This window comes from Lepeophtheirus salmonis, chromosome 1, assembly GCF_016086655.4.
Source record: "Lepeophtheirus salmonis chromosome 1, UVic_Lsal_1.4, whole genome shotgun sequence".
NCBI classification, from domain to species: Eukaryota; Metazoa; Arthropoda; class Copepoda; order Siphonostomatoida; family Caligidae; genus Lepeophtheirus; species Lepeophtheirus salmonis.
In genome coordinates, this window is record NC_052131.2 from 11,815,799 (window position 1) to 11,835,143 (window position 19,345).

The window sequence follows — 19,345 nt, forward strand, 5'->3', positions numbered from 1 at the left end:
ATGATCCATCAAAGAAAATAAATATATTTTTATTATTTCCAGGATTTTTTCTTTAAATTACGGGATACCGGTAAACATTGGGATCCCGCTATTAAATTAGAAATACTATTAATTTTAACTATATATTTCATATTTTAAGAAATAATAATTTCATTTCCGCCAATCTTACATTAAGAGACTCTTAGAAAAGACAAAACAGGAATATTAATGAAAAAAAAAAATATTTATCAGCTTAAATTTTGAAAATTTAAAAACATATACAGTGCGCTTTCTTCATTTTATGCCCCACTTCATCGTTCGGTTTGGGATTTTTGTAGACAAATATTACAGTTGTATTCTCCTTGCTTTCCACAAATATCACAACTTTAGTCATTTTATAGATTTGGAGGCTGTGAATTAGTAATTATTTTTGAGATACATTGTCACATTATTTTAATCTTCAATTTTCCTCTTTCCTAAAGTCTCTTTAGGTCCACCTAAAGATACCTTAGTTTACTTTTTATAAAAAAAGAGTCTAGATGGTTGAAATACTTATGAACAAAATTATATATCTCTATTATGAATACTCATTCACACACTCTCAATCAAACAATAAATAGGGATGTTATTTTTTGTAGAGTGTGAGAAGAATAAAACTCCAATGTTTCTCTTGAATAATTCCATCCCCAATAGTAACACGAGTTAAAAGTGCAATAGTGCAATTATAAAATTTTATATCTATCATATATAGAGCAGAAAGTATAACCAAGAAGAATGAGGGAACGGCAAAAAAGGACACTACAAAATTTGTTGACGGCCGTCTAACGACGTGGAACAGAGATGCCGACTTCCCTACAAATTTGAAGAATAAAGTCATATCTGATCCATATATGTAGATACATGGAAGTATATTGACGTCTTTTGCTTTTCATTACAGTTCTTTGTGCATAATTTGTATTTAGAAATAAATATTTCAAACGATTTCCGAATTAGTTTTTTAAATTAAATTTTTCGTCAAAAATACAAATTAGATTAAAATTTGTAATTTAATATTTTTAAACCGTTATACACAATGCATTCGGCCCCTATTCAAATTTTATTGTATAAATAAAATAACAAATGACTCACTTGGGAAAAGGAAAAATACCGTCTTTATTCAAGATATCTGACCCAACATCTCAATTCATTGCCTAGCTTAAAAACAAAAATGAAGGCCAGTGAATGAAAAAACATATAGGTTTTTTTTTTCCAATATTGTGGGCCTCCTTTTCACCTGATCTCATCGTGTTTGACCATCTTTTGTTTCTCGTAAAGAGGGAGTCCAACTCTCGTCCACATCCAAACTTGGAATCTCTCAAATGCTTGGGACAAGATTCCTGAATAAATTATCAAGAAAGTATTAAGTAGTTTCTGCCCTTGTATATAGGAAGCTATGACAGTAGGTAGAGGTTATATAATATAAAAGTGTTTTAAAATTTAAGTAAGTAGGCCTAATTTAAATATTTAAAAAAAAATCATGAAGTAAAAAAAATCAGAAAACTTTTTTAATTGATATATACAGGTGCCTTATGTAAAGAGCACTTACGCACCTATATTTACATACAACAACTCTAAAAATTTATTTATTTATTTTTGTGATTATTATTATATAAAGATCATTAATGGGAGATATATGAACATATGTATCTCTTAACGGGGCATACCTTCTTATATAATTTACTATAAAAAACATTAACATAATTTATTTTTTTCTACTCCCCGATTTATGCCTCTGATTAGGATGACTAAATGACAGTACATAGATACATTGCGGCATATAGCAAAGTTATTATACCTTGTTTCAGATATTCTATCTACATCGTATAATAAATATGTATGTTCATTCCTCATTTTGTTTAATACAGGATCTTTTCTGAGTGTCTCATTACCACAGAGACTGAAATATCATTTTATTATCTTGTGTTTATTATATATAGGGATGGAAATATTGTCTGAACTACAGTAAGCTTAAATTTAAAAAAAGTATAATTTGGAATGAGCAAATTATGAATGCTCTTATTAATTATGTTCCATAATTACAAAATACATATTTGAACATAGTAGTGGTTGTTGCAACACTTTTTTTGTCCGCTAGGGGTATTTAGTATACTTGACTATTACTTTATAACTAACTACTCAGCCTCTGTGAATTCATCCTTTGAACAGAATGAACAAGTTGAATTCTAAGAAGGGAACAAAAAGTTTCATAAGGCATAAAGAGAAATAACAGAAAATGAGAAAGTGACGTCATCTGCGGTATCATAAAAAGAAACATCTTATGTCAGGAAAAAGCTACTCGTACGTTCTGAATTATTCAAGCTAACAGTCACATTCCACCACTTTGTTTTAAATCTTTATTCCTCCCCATTTTGAAAATCCTAACGTATCAGTGAGCAAGGGGCACTCTAGTTTATACTGATCTCTGCTAGCAGATATGACATATTTTTTATAACATACTTGCAGGATGAGTGTTTAAGCTCAAAGCAGTGTAACAATATTATCACCCCTAATTATTTATTCACTTCCCTTTCTTCTATGTGAATTCTGAATTTATCATTTACTTCCAGTATCCAATTTATTGTGATGATACTTAATTACTATTATTTTTTTAAATACTCCTTTAATTTGTCAGATGGAGTTGCACAGATTAATTATAAGTAGTGACCTAGGCATTGTCTTTTTGTCCTTCGAAGTACATTATGTATATTTCCTTCTCTAGGAGCAATATTGAATCGAACTTGCGCACATTGAGTTCAAGAAAACAATTTCATTGAGCTACGTCGCTCGTTTGATCTCTGAGTTATTAACAAATTTTGAGATTAATTATCGAAGTCTCTCAGAGTATTTTTAGGCGTTTATAAAATTATCTACCCCAATGATGAATATGGAAAAGAGCGATGAGAGGAAAGTGGAAGAAGTTTTATTTTGTAACGAACATGTCATATTTTAAAATAATGTATTAATTAACAAATAATCGATCCTCCACAACAGGGCTTCTCAAAGTTTTCGGCTGTTAGCCAACATGAGATGAAGATATCATCTCGCAGGCCACACTAATAGAACATAGGCTTTAGTTTTATTTGGATAGTAAAAAATATCAGCATGATAAAAGTCCATTTAATTATAGCTATTATTGCTCGCGTTTTAAGTGTGCATCCAGACGGGTTCTGAGAATCCTTACTATCTAATCTAAGTGAGCATAATTAAGCTCAGTACAACATTTATTTCATCACATTCATATCAAGTAAAACAAATTTGCACAACCATGTTGAACCAAACATTCTACAAATAAGAAGACCCAATTCTATTAGAAACTCAAATCCAGGTTACAATACAATACATAATTATTCAGCAGAAGATGGCGATTTGAACAAGTTCTTCAATTCATTGTTTGATGGCAGAGCAAGTAACACGAGTTGTAGACCATCAAAATTTACATTAATTACAAATTGATGAACTTGCACATTCCATACTCCATTGAGCAAGGATGAAAAGTGTAAACTTTACCAGTTTAAATATACTATCACAATTATCAAAGTTTTGAAATATTTTACCAAAAAATCTTACCAAGCCTTTATTAAAATCAATTTGGTCATCAAGAGCTCTTGCTTCCAGATTTCTATCACATCGATATTTGCTTAGAGTAGAAAAATGAAGGAGGGTACGTGCTTTAAAAAGGAGGATATTAAGCAGTACTGGAAGAAAAAATTGGTTGGAAATTCCAAGTCTCCAACTATTATTTGGTAGTGTATGTCATTCTTGCCATAAAAATACAATTTAGGCTAATTATACCAACATAAAATAAATAATCTAAATTTGCAATATTTTTTTGCTTCTTTATTATTGTTTTATTATATTATTTTTGCAGCTTGTAATAATAGGATATGAATGGAAGTAAAGGAAGATTAAGTCAAATCTGCACATTTAGTTCTTAGTATATCTTCTTATAATATATAATAATTAGAGGTGTTTGAAAATGTTATTTTGCGATTCTAATTTGATGAAAAATGCTATCGATCTTAAAAAACGTATTGCAATAACAGGGGTATCAAATAGGTAGGACACTAAATTTTAATATCTCCAACACAGTCCTTTTCTATAAATTGTAGTTTTTTTATCTTTAATAGTAGCCTATCTAAACATTGCATTTGATTTTGTTTTGGTATTGAATAAAATTCAATACAGCTTGAATTGTTTTGTTCTAATATGATTTAATACTGATAAGTACAGAAGATGAACTATTTCATCAAAGAAAGTAAATAAATTTTAGAATGATTTAATTGATCTCTGAACTGGCCTTGAGAACAAAATAGGACTGGATTACTCCCATAAACAGCTTAAAGTTAAACAGACTTTATTTAAAATAAATTGTCTACACCAATGTTCCAAAGAAATATTCATGATGTCCTTTGCGGTTTCATATAAGCAAATATGACTTTGATGATGTCATATAATATTCTAATATAATCTGTTGAAGTCGAATTAGTAGCTATTAAGTTTTTAAAAAATCCCTTTTTCTATTGAAAATATTGCCATAGTTGGGAATAATCCACAAAATACCCAACAGATTTTTGGCCTTATTTTACATACTCTTTTTGGTAGAAAGGTTGCAATATGGACTAAAGATAACGTCGTGACAGTCAGAGGCTGATTTTATAACTGCCAATTGTTAGAGAACGATTATATTACAGTTCTACCCGATTTTCAAATCGGTTTCGTTCTAAATCTTAAAAAGGCGTCTGTATCAGGCACAAAAGTCGTCATGTAGAACTGTTTTTGAAATGATGTAACCATCAATCAATCTTCATTAATTTACATATATGAATAATAAACACTTTAAATATGCCTAAATTAAGAATAATGGCAAACTATTATCATGCATTAAATTACAAACTTATCTTAAATATTGGTAGACTGAGTTACTTTATTATATTTTTTGTGAAAATAAAGCTCTAAAAGATATTCCAAAATTTGGTACGTTTTACAAGAACTTATAAAAACGAAGGACAGAGAAATGATACCCATTTTAAGTTCTATAGTAAGGACTCACTCAGCACTATCTTAACGTATCCTTTAAGGCCAAACGAGGGGAATATGTGTATCGGCCCAAGTCCCAACACTAAACTTTCCAAGACATCTACCAAACATAATTCATTACAAATGCAAAAAAAAAGAAAAAAGAAGTCAATATTCATTACTTTAAACGAATGCTTTCATAGCGCGTGCGCCAACTGAGATGAAAAGTGCAAAATAAATAAATAAAAATCTTACCAAATTATATTGACATTTCATTTATGTAAATATTTGTGAGAATCCATTTATAATAATTATTTACAAATATGTGACCGGCCATTATTGTTACTTTTAAGTAGTAGGTACCAATGAATGCTCCCTAAAAAATGTCAAGCTTACTGAATGATTTATTTTGCCAATGGTAGATAATGAACTCGAAAAAGTGCTCACTATTATCAACGATTAAAGATACGATGTAGGTAAATATTTAGAGTGTAGAACACCCGGTTCTTTCTGTAGGCTTTAATTGAATGAATACAATACATATACTGTATATTTTGTTTGTGTGAGGGATGTAAAATGATTGAACGTGTCATACTCGATGTAATCAATGTTGTTCCGGGTTCGTTTTGTCTACATATAAATACATTATGTAGTTAGTTGCTTTAACTAACCAGATATTTGATATTATAAATCATTTTTAAATGAATGGAAATTATAAACTTATTCAATATATATGTGATAATGAATTAATTTAAAAATAAGATCTTCTCATAATAAAGCCAATCAAGAATTTTTTGAAAATAAAAACAATTGTAAAAGTAAACTTAAATATGACACATAGTATATGTACAAGACACTGATTAAACTTGCATCCCATATTGATGAATAGTTAAATTATTAAATTCGTCTTTCCTTCCCCCCCCCCCTTTGCTCTCCAGTCAAAAAACTTTGCAGTGCAGTAATTTGATTTCCTCTCTTTCTTTTCTTTCCTTCAATTTTCATGAGATAAAAGTAAAAAAAAGACAATATATAACACTTGTAATCTCCGACTGAGCAGAGACGGCTTCTAGGATTTCCATTGAGTGGAGTACATACTCTTACGGCCTTGGTGGAATAGGCAACATTTTATTTTTTATCAGATATATTATAGGTTGGACTTTAGAGATAATATATTTCATTTTCACGTTTTGTTTGTACTTCGAAGACGTTGCTACGAGCCAATCTAAAGAGCTGGGTTCTTGCCCATACTTTTCACGGATAATACAGTCCACCATTTTAACAACTGGAGCTACTTTTTAGCAAAAATAAAACAAATGGAATGATGTGTCGATGTTTTCTTTACAAAAAGAGCACATTCTAGACCCAACCATTTGTTTTGATTAATTCGTAAATAAAGAAGAGGGGGCCAATAGGTATTTTAACCATTTTGATGGGAATTCATCAATTACCATAATTCATTAAATAAATATACTTCAGCAATATTCAACTTTAGCAGTTTTATAAATGACTCACGGTAGTATCCGGCATTGGCCAGAGTTATTAGGCGTTGACAAATATACCAATTTGGCTTTAATAATGTAAAAGAAGACACTCCAAGAAATCCTTGGTTTTATTCTCCGTTTTTTATGAGCACACTCACACGTAGCTACTTACTCAATACTTAGACATTCTCTCCTCAAGAATAAAAAAAATAATATATGGAGGAAAATAAATTAATATGACTTATGATCCAGGAGTAATTTATCTCGTTTCCAAAGTACATTTAAAGTTACATTCATTTTTTAAAATTTATATAAAGTACTTCCTTTTTTTTCTTCTAGTTTAATATGGTTTGCACTAAACACTTTTGAGACTATTTTATACAGTGGTCCCTTTATATAATATTCCCTTTTTTCCTTTAAACTGTATTGTTATAAAGAATGAACCCGGTGACGTCTATTCATAAATTATTTTTTACTCGCTACATGGCTATTATGTTATATCAATGTTTATTTTTCAAGACTTTTTCACAATAATTAGGAAGATTTGTTGGAAAATAACAATTGCGTCTAATAGTATCAATTCACTGAAATTTCCTAAATGGAGCATATTTATAGATTGAAGGAAGCAAGACTTCATGTTATAATAAAATACAGAGGAGTGCAACTTTTTTTATTGATAGAGATACTCAAAGCATCAGTGAACAAATTGAACACTTTTTTACCATTATATTTTATAGCTGTTAAATAATATTTTAAAACAATTTTGGAGAGAATAATATTAAATTTAGTAGAATGTAGATAATATACAATTTATAAATTATTATCATACAAGACATGTTCTATGAATAATAAGACATATTTCTATTAAATGCTTTTGCTAACGATTAATAATATTTTAGTTTTTTGGAAAGTTTTTTATTCGAATGAAAATAGTTCAGTGAAGGGAGTAAGAATTCACATCAAATTTAACAAATTTTTTACTTCTTACGAACTCACTCAATAAAACTACTTTTTATAAAGATAGAATTTCATAGCACCACTTAACATAATTTGCTTCCCTACTTAAAATGAAGAAAAAAAAAAAAAAAAAAAGTATTTTATGACCTTTTTATAAATCATCAACATTCATTTCCTGGAAATTTTTTTATGAGAAACTAAAGTTTTCATTACTTTTTCACGTATTTTTTTTTTTTTTTCATTTGAGGAGGTCAACCTGAGGATAAATAACTTCTAAACCGAAATTAATTTTTTTCCTCCCTTTGATATTAATTTCAGCATATCAAAATGTCATATAATTAAATTACATATTATGATAATTGTCTTATATATTTTTTTACTGTTATTTTAATTTAATGGAAAAATAATGAAATTTGCATTTTTTTAAAAAATACTTGACATTTTTTTTATGCTGTTACCTGTTCATAATTTTTATTTTGGTTTTAAAGTCTAATGTTTGTCTTTATAGCTTATTCCTTTGATGACTTTGTTTACATACAATATTATATTTGACAATTCTTGTAAAAATTGCAAAATAATGCATATTTTTCTTAGAACCATCATTATGTTTTTGAGTGGCAATATTTGCAATGTCTAAGTACATGCTTTAGACCCTTATTATGTATTATACTGCAATATCTTAGATTACGTGTAATATCTATCCGTTTGGGAAAGGGATCATCATCTGAAACTGATAAAGCTAGTATTAAAAAAAAGGACTCGATTGGGTAAAAATTGTTCTTAACCTTTCCAATCACAAGATGTTGAATGGTTTTATATCAGATTCGTTATTTAATATGCAAATGGATGATTAAGGAAGCATGTTTGCGTTGTTATACAAAAAAAAGGGTATTGTAATCTAATTATTTAGTTAATCAAGCAATTCAGTAATAAAATCAATATCTAAAGAGGGACCAGAGTTTTGATTAGGGAGATTATTTGTGGGTTGACTAGCTTGAAATTATATTTTATTTATTTATTCTTGAAATTCGTAAATGATTTTTACTTTATATCAATCCAAAATTTAAATTTATCAGATTTTTTAAAAATTTATGTTATTTTTACACTTTACAGTTTGAGGGCATATTTAAAAATAAACAAAATTGTTACTTAAGGGAATATGGAATTTTGTCACACTTCTGCAGTTTTAGTAGAATAAATTATAAATTATTTCTGTTTTGAAACTCAACGAGTTCGAGTGCCACCTCGAAGTTACTTTAATAAAATTACTTGAAATTAAGATATCAAGGGTTTGCTACAGTAATATCACGCATAATGAGCACAGTTTGTAATAGATAAGTGTTTTTTTACACAAAGTTAACTGATTCTCTGCATATTCAATAGAAAAATGGCAAGGATCAACATGCATAGTCATAAGAAGCTGAATTTTTTCATATCATCGGACTGGGTTATGGACGGACGGGGGAAGGACCCTTTAAAATTTATTTAGAATTGGTGATTATCGGCCAATCAAAGGTCAGTCATTTATAGTCACTCCAGTCAAGCCTGCCATACAAAAATAATGATTACAACATTGCATCTATTTTTTATTTTAAAATGAAACTTTCCACTAACACAAAAAAAACCCATAGTTTCACACAGAGAGAAAGAAATATTCAGGGGCGATAAATTATTTTGCATGGTAGTTTGGCCTTTTGAGGCAATTATATTTGTGAATATAAAGCTCCAATAAAATAATTCAGCTACTAATAAAAATAGATTGTGTGACGATGTCCTTGCCTTGAAAAAAAGTTTTGAACATTCAACGTCAGGAGTGTTGTTAGCTTAGCATAAAAAAATATCGACACTGTTACATAACTTGAGAAATTTGAAGGGGCTCAAACAACCACACTGTTCAACGTTCACACCACTCATTTGTTTTTTAAATCAGCTGAGTTATGAATTTCTGAAATGTTCTACCAAGGCAATTTCTCAAAAGGATGAACCTAACTAACTTTCTTTTAGGATGATTAACTAGTTAACACTGTGACAGCCCTTTCTTTTACATCTCTTCTCTTATCTCTGTTTTTCTTTAGTACACCTCTGTTTGTTAACAGCTAAAATTTATATTGATATATTTCCCAACTTGTCGCCTCTGTATATTGCTATCTTGAGGGTTTAACGTTTCAGAATAATAAATAAAGCAATTATTGACGTTCATGATCATGAGTAAATGAATGGATCAGTAGTTGATCTTAAGAAGTACTTATAGTAAGGGACAAACAACCAATCCCAAATAAATATATTATCCGTACTAAAAACGTACACATATAGATTATTATACTTGAAAACATAATGTCTCACAAATCGAGGAATTATTGTAATATATATAAAGGTTCAAATATGTTTGAAACATTCTTACGTTTATATACAATAAATATCTCATGTTTTGGTATTTAAATAGATGCATGTTTGTTTATGCCTATAGTTAAGTCATTTTAAAAAGTAAATAGGTTCTTGCATTGACTGCTTGTTGTACTAAAGTGTCTCTCTGTCGCCAAAACATTCCTTGTGATATATTTTTTATGTATTTATATTAAAGGAATGTTAGCAAATTCCTTTGACTGTCCGCCAAATATTCTTCTCTCATGCATCATTTCTGGAAAATAATATTGTTATTTTAAACATTTTTACTGTTCGTCAATTCGTACATAGGGTGGCTATTATTGTGTAAACAAAAATCAATTTTATTTTAAAATGACTAAAATGGCTAAATTATCAACATTTCGTTGACTCAGCGCAAAAAAGCATATAAAATTTTAGTTTAATAACTTTTTGGAGGTAACCCTGGTTAGAAATTATGATTTTGCAATTTTGTTTGGTCAAAAAAATATTTTTCAATATTTTAGAAGTAAAAATATGCTAACTGTAATGTACTATTAATTTATTCAGTGCAAAACCATGCTATGTGGATTGAACATAGAGCGAATGGAAACTTGTCTTGTTAAAAATGATGCTATGTTACATGAGCAGAGATGAAAGTCGCTACATTGAAACTCTAATTACCAAGCTCATAAAAAAAAAAAATTGTGACTTTCTTTACATTAACTATTAGCTGCAATGATGTGCAATTGTTAGACTTGAACAAATATTATTATGACAATATTGTACTTCAATAGGTATATGTACCATGACTAGTATACAACAACCTTTTTAGTGAACTGTATCATCTCTTAGTACAAAAAAATAGTTATATATCCTTGAAAATGTAAACTTTATTAAAATGTCTAAACAAAATAGTGCAGTATAGTACAGAATCTAATATATTTTGCCTCCCAACATGCACCATCTTTGAAATGTATTTTATAATTTGTTTAAACTTATAAATAATATACTTGTTACAGACAATCTAGTGATTAATTGATGTTGATGACGACAGTAATACTTGAATCTCCTAGTTTCAATATTGGTGAAATATAGTCTCCCAAATATTAAAAGTTAAATATCTCCGTTTAACTTTTTGTCACGATAGGATTATTTCGCACTGGTTCGAAGATTTGCTGACGTTGTTATTATTAAACACAAATAAAACATATAATAAATTTAAATTTTACTACTACCAAGAAGAGAAGAGAACACCATCAGATGGTTTATTATGTAGATAAAGTACTTTTTAATAATAATAAAAAAAAACAATTATATAATGTAATGGATTGAGGTAAAACGGATTAAATAATGATACTACAAAAAAAAAAAAAAAAACTGAAGACATAGAGTTTTTTCCAACTAATTTTTTCTATAGATTAAGAAGCGGGGTCATCATTTAATATTTAAATAAGATAAAAATATTTTGCACATCAAAGTTTTAGTATGTTGTGGGCAAAATGAAAATATGGTTTAGACTAGTAAAAGTAAAACATTGATTTTTAAGGTCCACCCTACTGTATATGCACTGCACATGTCAACATATTTTTTCATGTTTTAAAAATGTGTAAATCAGACAGTCCGACATGTAGGTTTTATGGTTGATACAATAAGTATCTTCCTTTATCAAACCACGTTGCACCACTACGCCTCTTTTTCCAATAAAGCACATAAGTAGGTATATAAAATTATCTACATATTTTGAAAGTGTTTGTCGTCTAGCAGGGGGTGAAGTGTCTTGTCTATAGTTCCCCTGTCTCTACCTAAACACACACAAAATAAAAAAAAGAAGCAAAATAAATTACATTTTTTCTGCAAAATATATTCACATAAAAGTATTGAGATAACTGATTAGAACGAACATTACATATAGAGTTTGTCTCGAAAATTATACAGAGTGTGGGAGGTAATTTTTCTGTGCATTATCGGAGAGGTGAAAGAAAAATAAAATATAATCAGAAAACAAGTTAACTTTTCCTTACACCCCTTAGTTTATATTTTTTTAGAATGGGACGAAAAATGAGAGCACAGCAATAAAAACAAAAAAAAAAAAAAAACGGGTATCTGATCTACTTGAGCTAAAACTCTTCACTGTTAATCCGGTCCTAAACCGCCAAAATTATATATACATTGCAAGGTCAGCCGAAGAGGTTACTATGACCTTTCAAACCCAGAATTCAGTCGCTAATACCAGGTGATTGGGCGCCGTAGTGTCTCATAACAAAAGAATGGATCTTTATTTCTTCAAACACAAGGAAAACGTTCATGCAAAAGCTAACAAAAAGGCTTAGAGGTAAACTGTCTTCCTGTGGTTGAATTGGTATGGGGCTCAATTGCATACATCTACCAAGCCCTAGAAGTTATCTCAGATTACTTTGCCTTTTTCTACGGGATGTCCTTCTAGTGCCATTTTTAACTGATCTCAATCCTCTAGACTGCAGTGTTTATAGAGTTTTGGAGACCAAGGTTGTTAATACCTCTTATTGCAATGTGAAGGAGTTGAAGACTGGCATCATGGATTACTGGAATAAGATGTTCAAAGAATATAACCAGAACAACCTGTGGCAGATTTTTCTTATGTCGAGAATGTGATTGTTTCCAAGTTTAACACCATTGAAAGATGCAAGTCATTAAATAGATGATAATTTTTTTGTAGAAAAAGTTTTTCAATTAAAAGTACAGTATTTTTATATTGCACACTCTTTTAAAAAGGATTATATTTTTTTTTAAAACTTACTCCTGCACCCTGTTATATATATATATACAATATACATATATATAAATCAGTAACGTATCAGAGAAAATCCCCGACCTCCAACCAACGAACCAAGAATTACAAAGGAAAGGTGATTGAACCTTCTCTTAATCTTCTTTGGGTCGTCTTGATTGTTATTAATATAATCATACTAATCCAATGAGTTGTTGGTTAAAGATAACCGTTGGTTCTTAGGTCTCAACCTTAAATACTCATTTTTATTGCTAAATTGATAAAACCTCTTCTAATAACGTAGACGTATCAGATGGAATTAAACGAGATGTGAAATCTGAAGAAGAAGCTTTTTTTATTTGTGTAAATGGGACAATGAGATCTCTAACATTTTTGTAGATCCTTTAAAGAAGTATTCTTACAAGTTAAAATCGTGCATTGAAGGAAAATTTTGTCAAAAATAAAAATGTATTAATACCCAAGAATGAAACCTTATGGGGAAATGAAGTGGTGAAGGGTATCAAAAATATATCTTTAACAGATGTTAACATAAAATAGGAGACGTAGGAATTTTAACTTGTACAAACTGCTTATACATATTATTGTAACTTGTACAAAAATCCAAACATGTACGCAACATTTCAAGTCTTAGGATTATATATTAACATATTTGTACATATTTAAATAGACATTACTTAAATGATTCGGCTTATTTGCAGTTGAATTTTAAATAGGGTAATAAATTGATTGGATATCATTATTGTTGATTCCTTAACTAGAACCATATTAGGAAAAAAAAGGATTAACGTAAAGATCATTATTTTCAGGAATTATTAGAGTGATAATAATATTTTGTAAATCATATTGACAATTCTATAGTGAGGTTATTCAAATTTTCATTCCCGGAATTTTGTCTGACGTAGACCAATATTACCATAAATGTAATCCAAGGATATTGGTACAAAATGTTGGTTTCTAGGCTGTTGCATGATTTTTTTTTTTTTTTGCGAATACGGTTGTTTCTTCTCTAAATGCAAACTTCTTATTCCTCAATATCCTTTTTTCAGCCTCTTTTTACACCTTATACATCATTTATACTGTTAAATATACTTTCTATTAAGTTTTGATTGGCTCATTGCAAGTCAATTTACTTCCTTTTTTCTTTCTCCTTTTGCAAGAGGAAATGTTGAGTGATGAATAAAGATTTTTATGTGTATAACGAAACAATTTATTAGTTTGGTCACCATAATCAAATTATTATTTTTTTGAATTCTAAGATCGAATGTGGCTGAACATATGTAGAATAATTTGAATCTTAATTCTATATATGACCTTCTTTTAAAAAATTAAGTTATGGCATTTCGGCAGTGGTAATAACTTTTTTTGAATTTTGTTAATTATTATCAGTTTGCCAGCTGAATTTAAGAAATTTAACTTGCCATTATTGTACCAATATAAAAATTTACCCTGTACATATTTGATATCAACTGTCGATTTTGTGCTTCGTTTCTCTATTTCAGTGTTCTGAACATTGATTATTTGAATGGGAATGCACTCTTGTTAAGCTGTGAACCATTCCAAACAGATATTGTATATGATTCTATAGATAGAGCGCAACATAGTGAACAATGTAGAGGGAAAAATTAATTATCCTCAAATCAATGTGAGTTAGTTCAATACCTTGTCCCTCCTTGAGTAAGAAATATATAATAGGCTTGGGAAGAAATAATTTGGTATTCAACGCTTTATTTCAATGCTTTATAAGAAGTGTTACAATAATCCCATTTAAGCAAATTATCCCTTGTTGTTTGATAACTTGTTGCTAACGAAAACCCAACTTCATAAGGCCCTTGTCGTAGAAGCCCTTGTCCATGTTGGCAAAAAAATCGTACAATCAATTTTCATAGGCCTTTATTGAGACCAACATTTTAAGCGTAGATGTATAAAAACTTCCCCTTCCAGCTTCTGGTGTGTCATCAAAAATGTGTGCGGCCTAGCGTTGTCTTGATGATGTTTTGTTGTTTACTTTTCCCTTCTGTTCGATTGGCAGACTCAAACGGCAGAGTTGTTCACATTAGAGGGCAGTATTGAGCTGAAAAAAAATCCCTCCAAACATTGTTGTGAAGCACAAAGCAAATGAGAATTTCCCCCGTATATATAGCAAGGTTTGTTGGTCGCATTTTTCCATTTCAGGTAGTAAAAATGTAAAATATGGTGAATTTCTTCCTTTGAGACCTCTATACTTGACACCCCATAATTCACGACTGAACCGGCCATGAATAATAGTGTCCAAAAAGTGTATTTAGTATACAATCACACCTTCAAAACACCTTATCGTATGATCTGATATTAGCCATAATGAACAAGACTTATTTTTTCCCAAGGCTGATATTTACATTATGTACATATCGATAGTTGAAGGCCGAAATTTCGAAAATAAAGAATAACCAATATTAGTTTAATTGCTTATATGTCATCCTAAAAGTATAATGCTAATACTTAAAAAAAGAGAATTGCACACTATTGAAATAAATTGCTTAGATCCATTTTATTTTGAAAAATAAAAACACCATTGTTCATGATGAAACAGTAGAGTTTCCATAATCCATTCTGTAAATTAAATACTTGAGTTTTGGGAATTTGACTCATTCCATGAGTATTGTTTTCATTTTCCTTAGTAAAAAGGATTAATTATTTTTCTGAAATACATCTATACATCAAATCAGTATAATTCCATAGGAGTAACAAAAAAAAATTCATAAATAATTTAGGGCCTTTTTTGTTTCCTTCATAGAAAGAAATGTTGCGAAAAAACTAAAAAATTATCGACTTGATATAAAGTTAGGAGCAAAAAAAAAACAGAATAAAAACATTATTTTTTCTAAACTTATGATTTGAATGGAAATATGATTTTTGTTAAAAATCATAAAGCTGTCTTTATTGTATACACGGTGTTTTTTCTACCTTTAGCAGTATAATAATAAACCGAGATTTTAATTATATTTTTATACCAACGATATCTTTATCCGATTACTATTTTTTCCTCCCTTATTCATATATATATGTATATACATGATAACTATGTATTATATTATTCACCATGCCAACACAATGCCATTGCATTCAAAGTAATGTTTATTAAAAGAACATCATATATAAGTACATCTATAGATGAGCTTTGGAACATCCATCCATCCATCTACTCACTCAATCTCAACGAGTACAAAAGAATAATAATTGAATGAGTCGATGTCTGCATCATTCATATCCATATAGGTACAATTTCTTTGCTCATTCAAATGCAGTGAGCGTTCTATAGGTAGATATACTTATGTGCCTATCTATACTCAGAACCTCAGAATATATTTTTAATAAATCACGACTTTTAAATAAAAGTAAATATATACATAGAAGGTAAAAAAGAGTCACAAGAATTTACAAAGCCCATCAATTAAAAGTATAAGTAGGAAAATTAAATAATGAGTTAGAAAGAAGATTTTGATTGATAGTCGGTTATGAATTAAAACTAATTCATTATATCTAATAATAAGAACCTTGCATCTCTCACTCTTTCTATTCAAGTCAGTCATACATATGTATTCATTTGAAGGAAACTTGACATACAAACACAATTATGTATCTTTATAAAATTTCGTCAGAAAGGTTTGATATATAAGCTCTTAATACTTGTTTCATGATATTTTTCGAAGAAAAATCCACCTTTCAATAGGATCTTTTTTGAGGTAAAACTATGTATTTTATCAGATCAGGGTTATGATAACATGATCATATATGTGAGGAAGACATATTCCGACAGCATCCAATTTAAAAAAAAGAGGAATTTTGAGCAAAAATTGACAATTGAATAATTCTTATTGAATTGTGCAACAAAGGATAAATACTTTTTTACCAAATATCAAAATCCTGATCTCGTACTTATTCAAGGGGTCGAATGTATGATCAGTGGTCGTGATGAGGTATCTTCCACTCACAAGACTCCTGAAGATGTTGCCAACTTTAAATTGACTTTAACTGCTAATGTAGAATGATTAATATAGCAATACAGATCGAAAAGAAAAATTAACACCAAAAAAATATGACTTAAACTTGATTAGTCAATATAACAAAGAAAAATTATGGATCAGTCATAATATATATAAAACAATACTAATTACTTTTAATAATCATTATAAAACTGTATTTATTTTAAATACAAATTGCTTCATTTTGATACTAAGTGCTCATTTTCAATATTTTAGAGATCTTTTTTTTCACATTTTGGCAAAAAAAAAAAAATTCGCCCAAAAATCTTCATTATACTTTTTTAAGAAAAAATCCTGTAATAACTTTGTAAATATTGCTTTTTTATAACATTTTTTTTCATTATTGTTTGCCAGAACAGTGTACTTGGGCTCTTTAAACTTTTAAACATGATGTATTCTAAACTTTTTGATATTGTTTAATAATTATATAATTATATTAGGTCTTCACAAAAAATTAACTTGTTATTTTTATAGCAAAAAAATTAACTTTTACTATTTATTGTTAAAATGTTTATGAAATATGTATTACTTTAATATAATTTAGAAAATCCAATAAGTAATCAGTTTTGATGAGGTTGCATTTATTGTACAAATATAATATGACATTTTTTAGCTACCCCTGTACGCCCTTGTCCTCATTTTGAAAAAAAATGAAGAATCCCAGAAATCAGATAGAAAAACAAAGGAACGACTTTTAACTTTTTTGTTTTTAATTAAATTACCTCAACCTCGATTAGCAACAGCAAAATATACGAATAAATACTAAGAAAGACAATCTAGATAAATATATAATAACATGTATTTTGATTTAATGTGAGGAGGTATAATAAAAAAAAATTGGCGATAAAATTTGGATTGAACGGAATAAGAAACATTTTTATAAATCTCCCAGTGTATAACATTCTAGTTTACTAAGAAAGGTTTAAAGTTAATTGATGAAGTTCACTTCCTTATTTTTTGATTGATATCTAAATTTATCAAACATTATGGTTTCAATGTGGGTGTGTCTCAGTTTATTCTTTAGTCTGTGTCACCAAAGAAAACTCTCTATAGTTTATCAATTTAATTTTTACTTGTTTTTTTAACTCATTCATTTTCATGAAATTCTTATAATGAACATAATCAACCTTGACTAAGTTATATCCACTTACAAATAAATTTTCAATTATACGAATATTTTTTGCAGAATAACACTCCTTAACACCGTTTATTCATAACAAACTAATACTTTAAACTTGACTCCTTACTTTTGTCACTATTAAAATAATTTTTTTATTGATTCCCCAATGAAAATCCCCAAACCTTTAAGTATTATTTAGACCATTTTATCTTTTTTTTAATGAAATTGTTTCCTTACTTTCCTTATTGTTTCCATCTAACCATACTTTTGTTACTTTGTTTGTACCTCTAAACATTTAATGAAACACAGGTGTTTTATTTGTACAGTCGAATACTATATTTTACTTAATTTATACAAAGACAAAAATATTGAATGAAAAAAGAATGGGTCCATTAAAAGCTTATACACTTGTTAACAAAATTAAAAACCTATTACCGAATATGTAGAACAATAGAAGTTCTCATATTTACAAAGAATAAATGCTAATTAGTACAATCTTTTGTCCAAAACATCTATAAGTCTGTTAATCCCTATAAAAGTATAAGTAATCTACTTTATTATGAATTATGCTTTGCTAAGGAAAACATCTTGTAATAACACTCATATTTTGCAATGAAGAAAGATGAAAAAGAATCTATATGAGTCTAATGGCCCCAGGCTTTATTATAAGTTCATTAAATTGTCTTGTATTTTAAGGGTTAAAATATATGTATTAGCCAATTTAAGTAAAGTAGTAAACAAAATGAGTAAAGTTTTGATTAAATATGAATCAAAAAGTACATTCCATGGACTAAACCAATAAATGTAATATAAATTTTAAAAAAAAAACACAGCAAATTGATATTGTTGTATCAACATTATACAAAATAGCTGTACATGGATCATATATATTTGTGTCATTTGAGATTAGAAAAGAAAACAATATGATATTTGAATAAATACGGAGGTGTCATATGAAACACAAAAGAAGTTTCAAATGGTAAAATTTAATCATACTAGTCAAAAGCACTTTATAAATATTGTAAAAAACTTCCAGAGGTTATTTAGAACAACATTGGTTTTGAAAAAACAAAGAAAAACGTGAAGGTTTCAAAATATTCATCAAAGACTTTCTGTTCAAAAATATGGCTGCATTTTTTATTTCATTTTGTCATTTAAATAATACATTTAGGAATTAACATAAAGAAAAAAAAATGATACCACTATTTGCAAAATAAATGATAAGTGACGACTTATTTGAGTCAGGGTTGTTGATATACAAGGATTACACGATAAGCTTATAGAAAAAAAAAATCTTTATTTTTATTGTTTCATATCTTTTTGGTAATTGGTTGTAACACCGTAACGTTGTTTTAAAGAACTTAAGAAAGAGTTTTCATGGAAAGCCTACTCACCAAGAAAAGATTAACAGCTCGCCAGAAATGCTCAATTAATGTCAATCGTGGATGTTAACTCACTCACCTTGCAAATCAAATAATTGTTTAACCTAAAAATCTTGGGTTCAAGCTTAATATGTTGAGGCAAAAACAAATTTTTACTGATAGATGAAGGATATTGGCTTGGATAGATGCAAAATATATAACATACCGAAACATGAGGA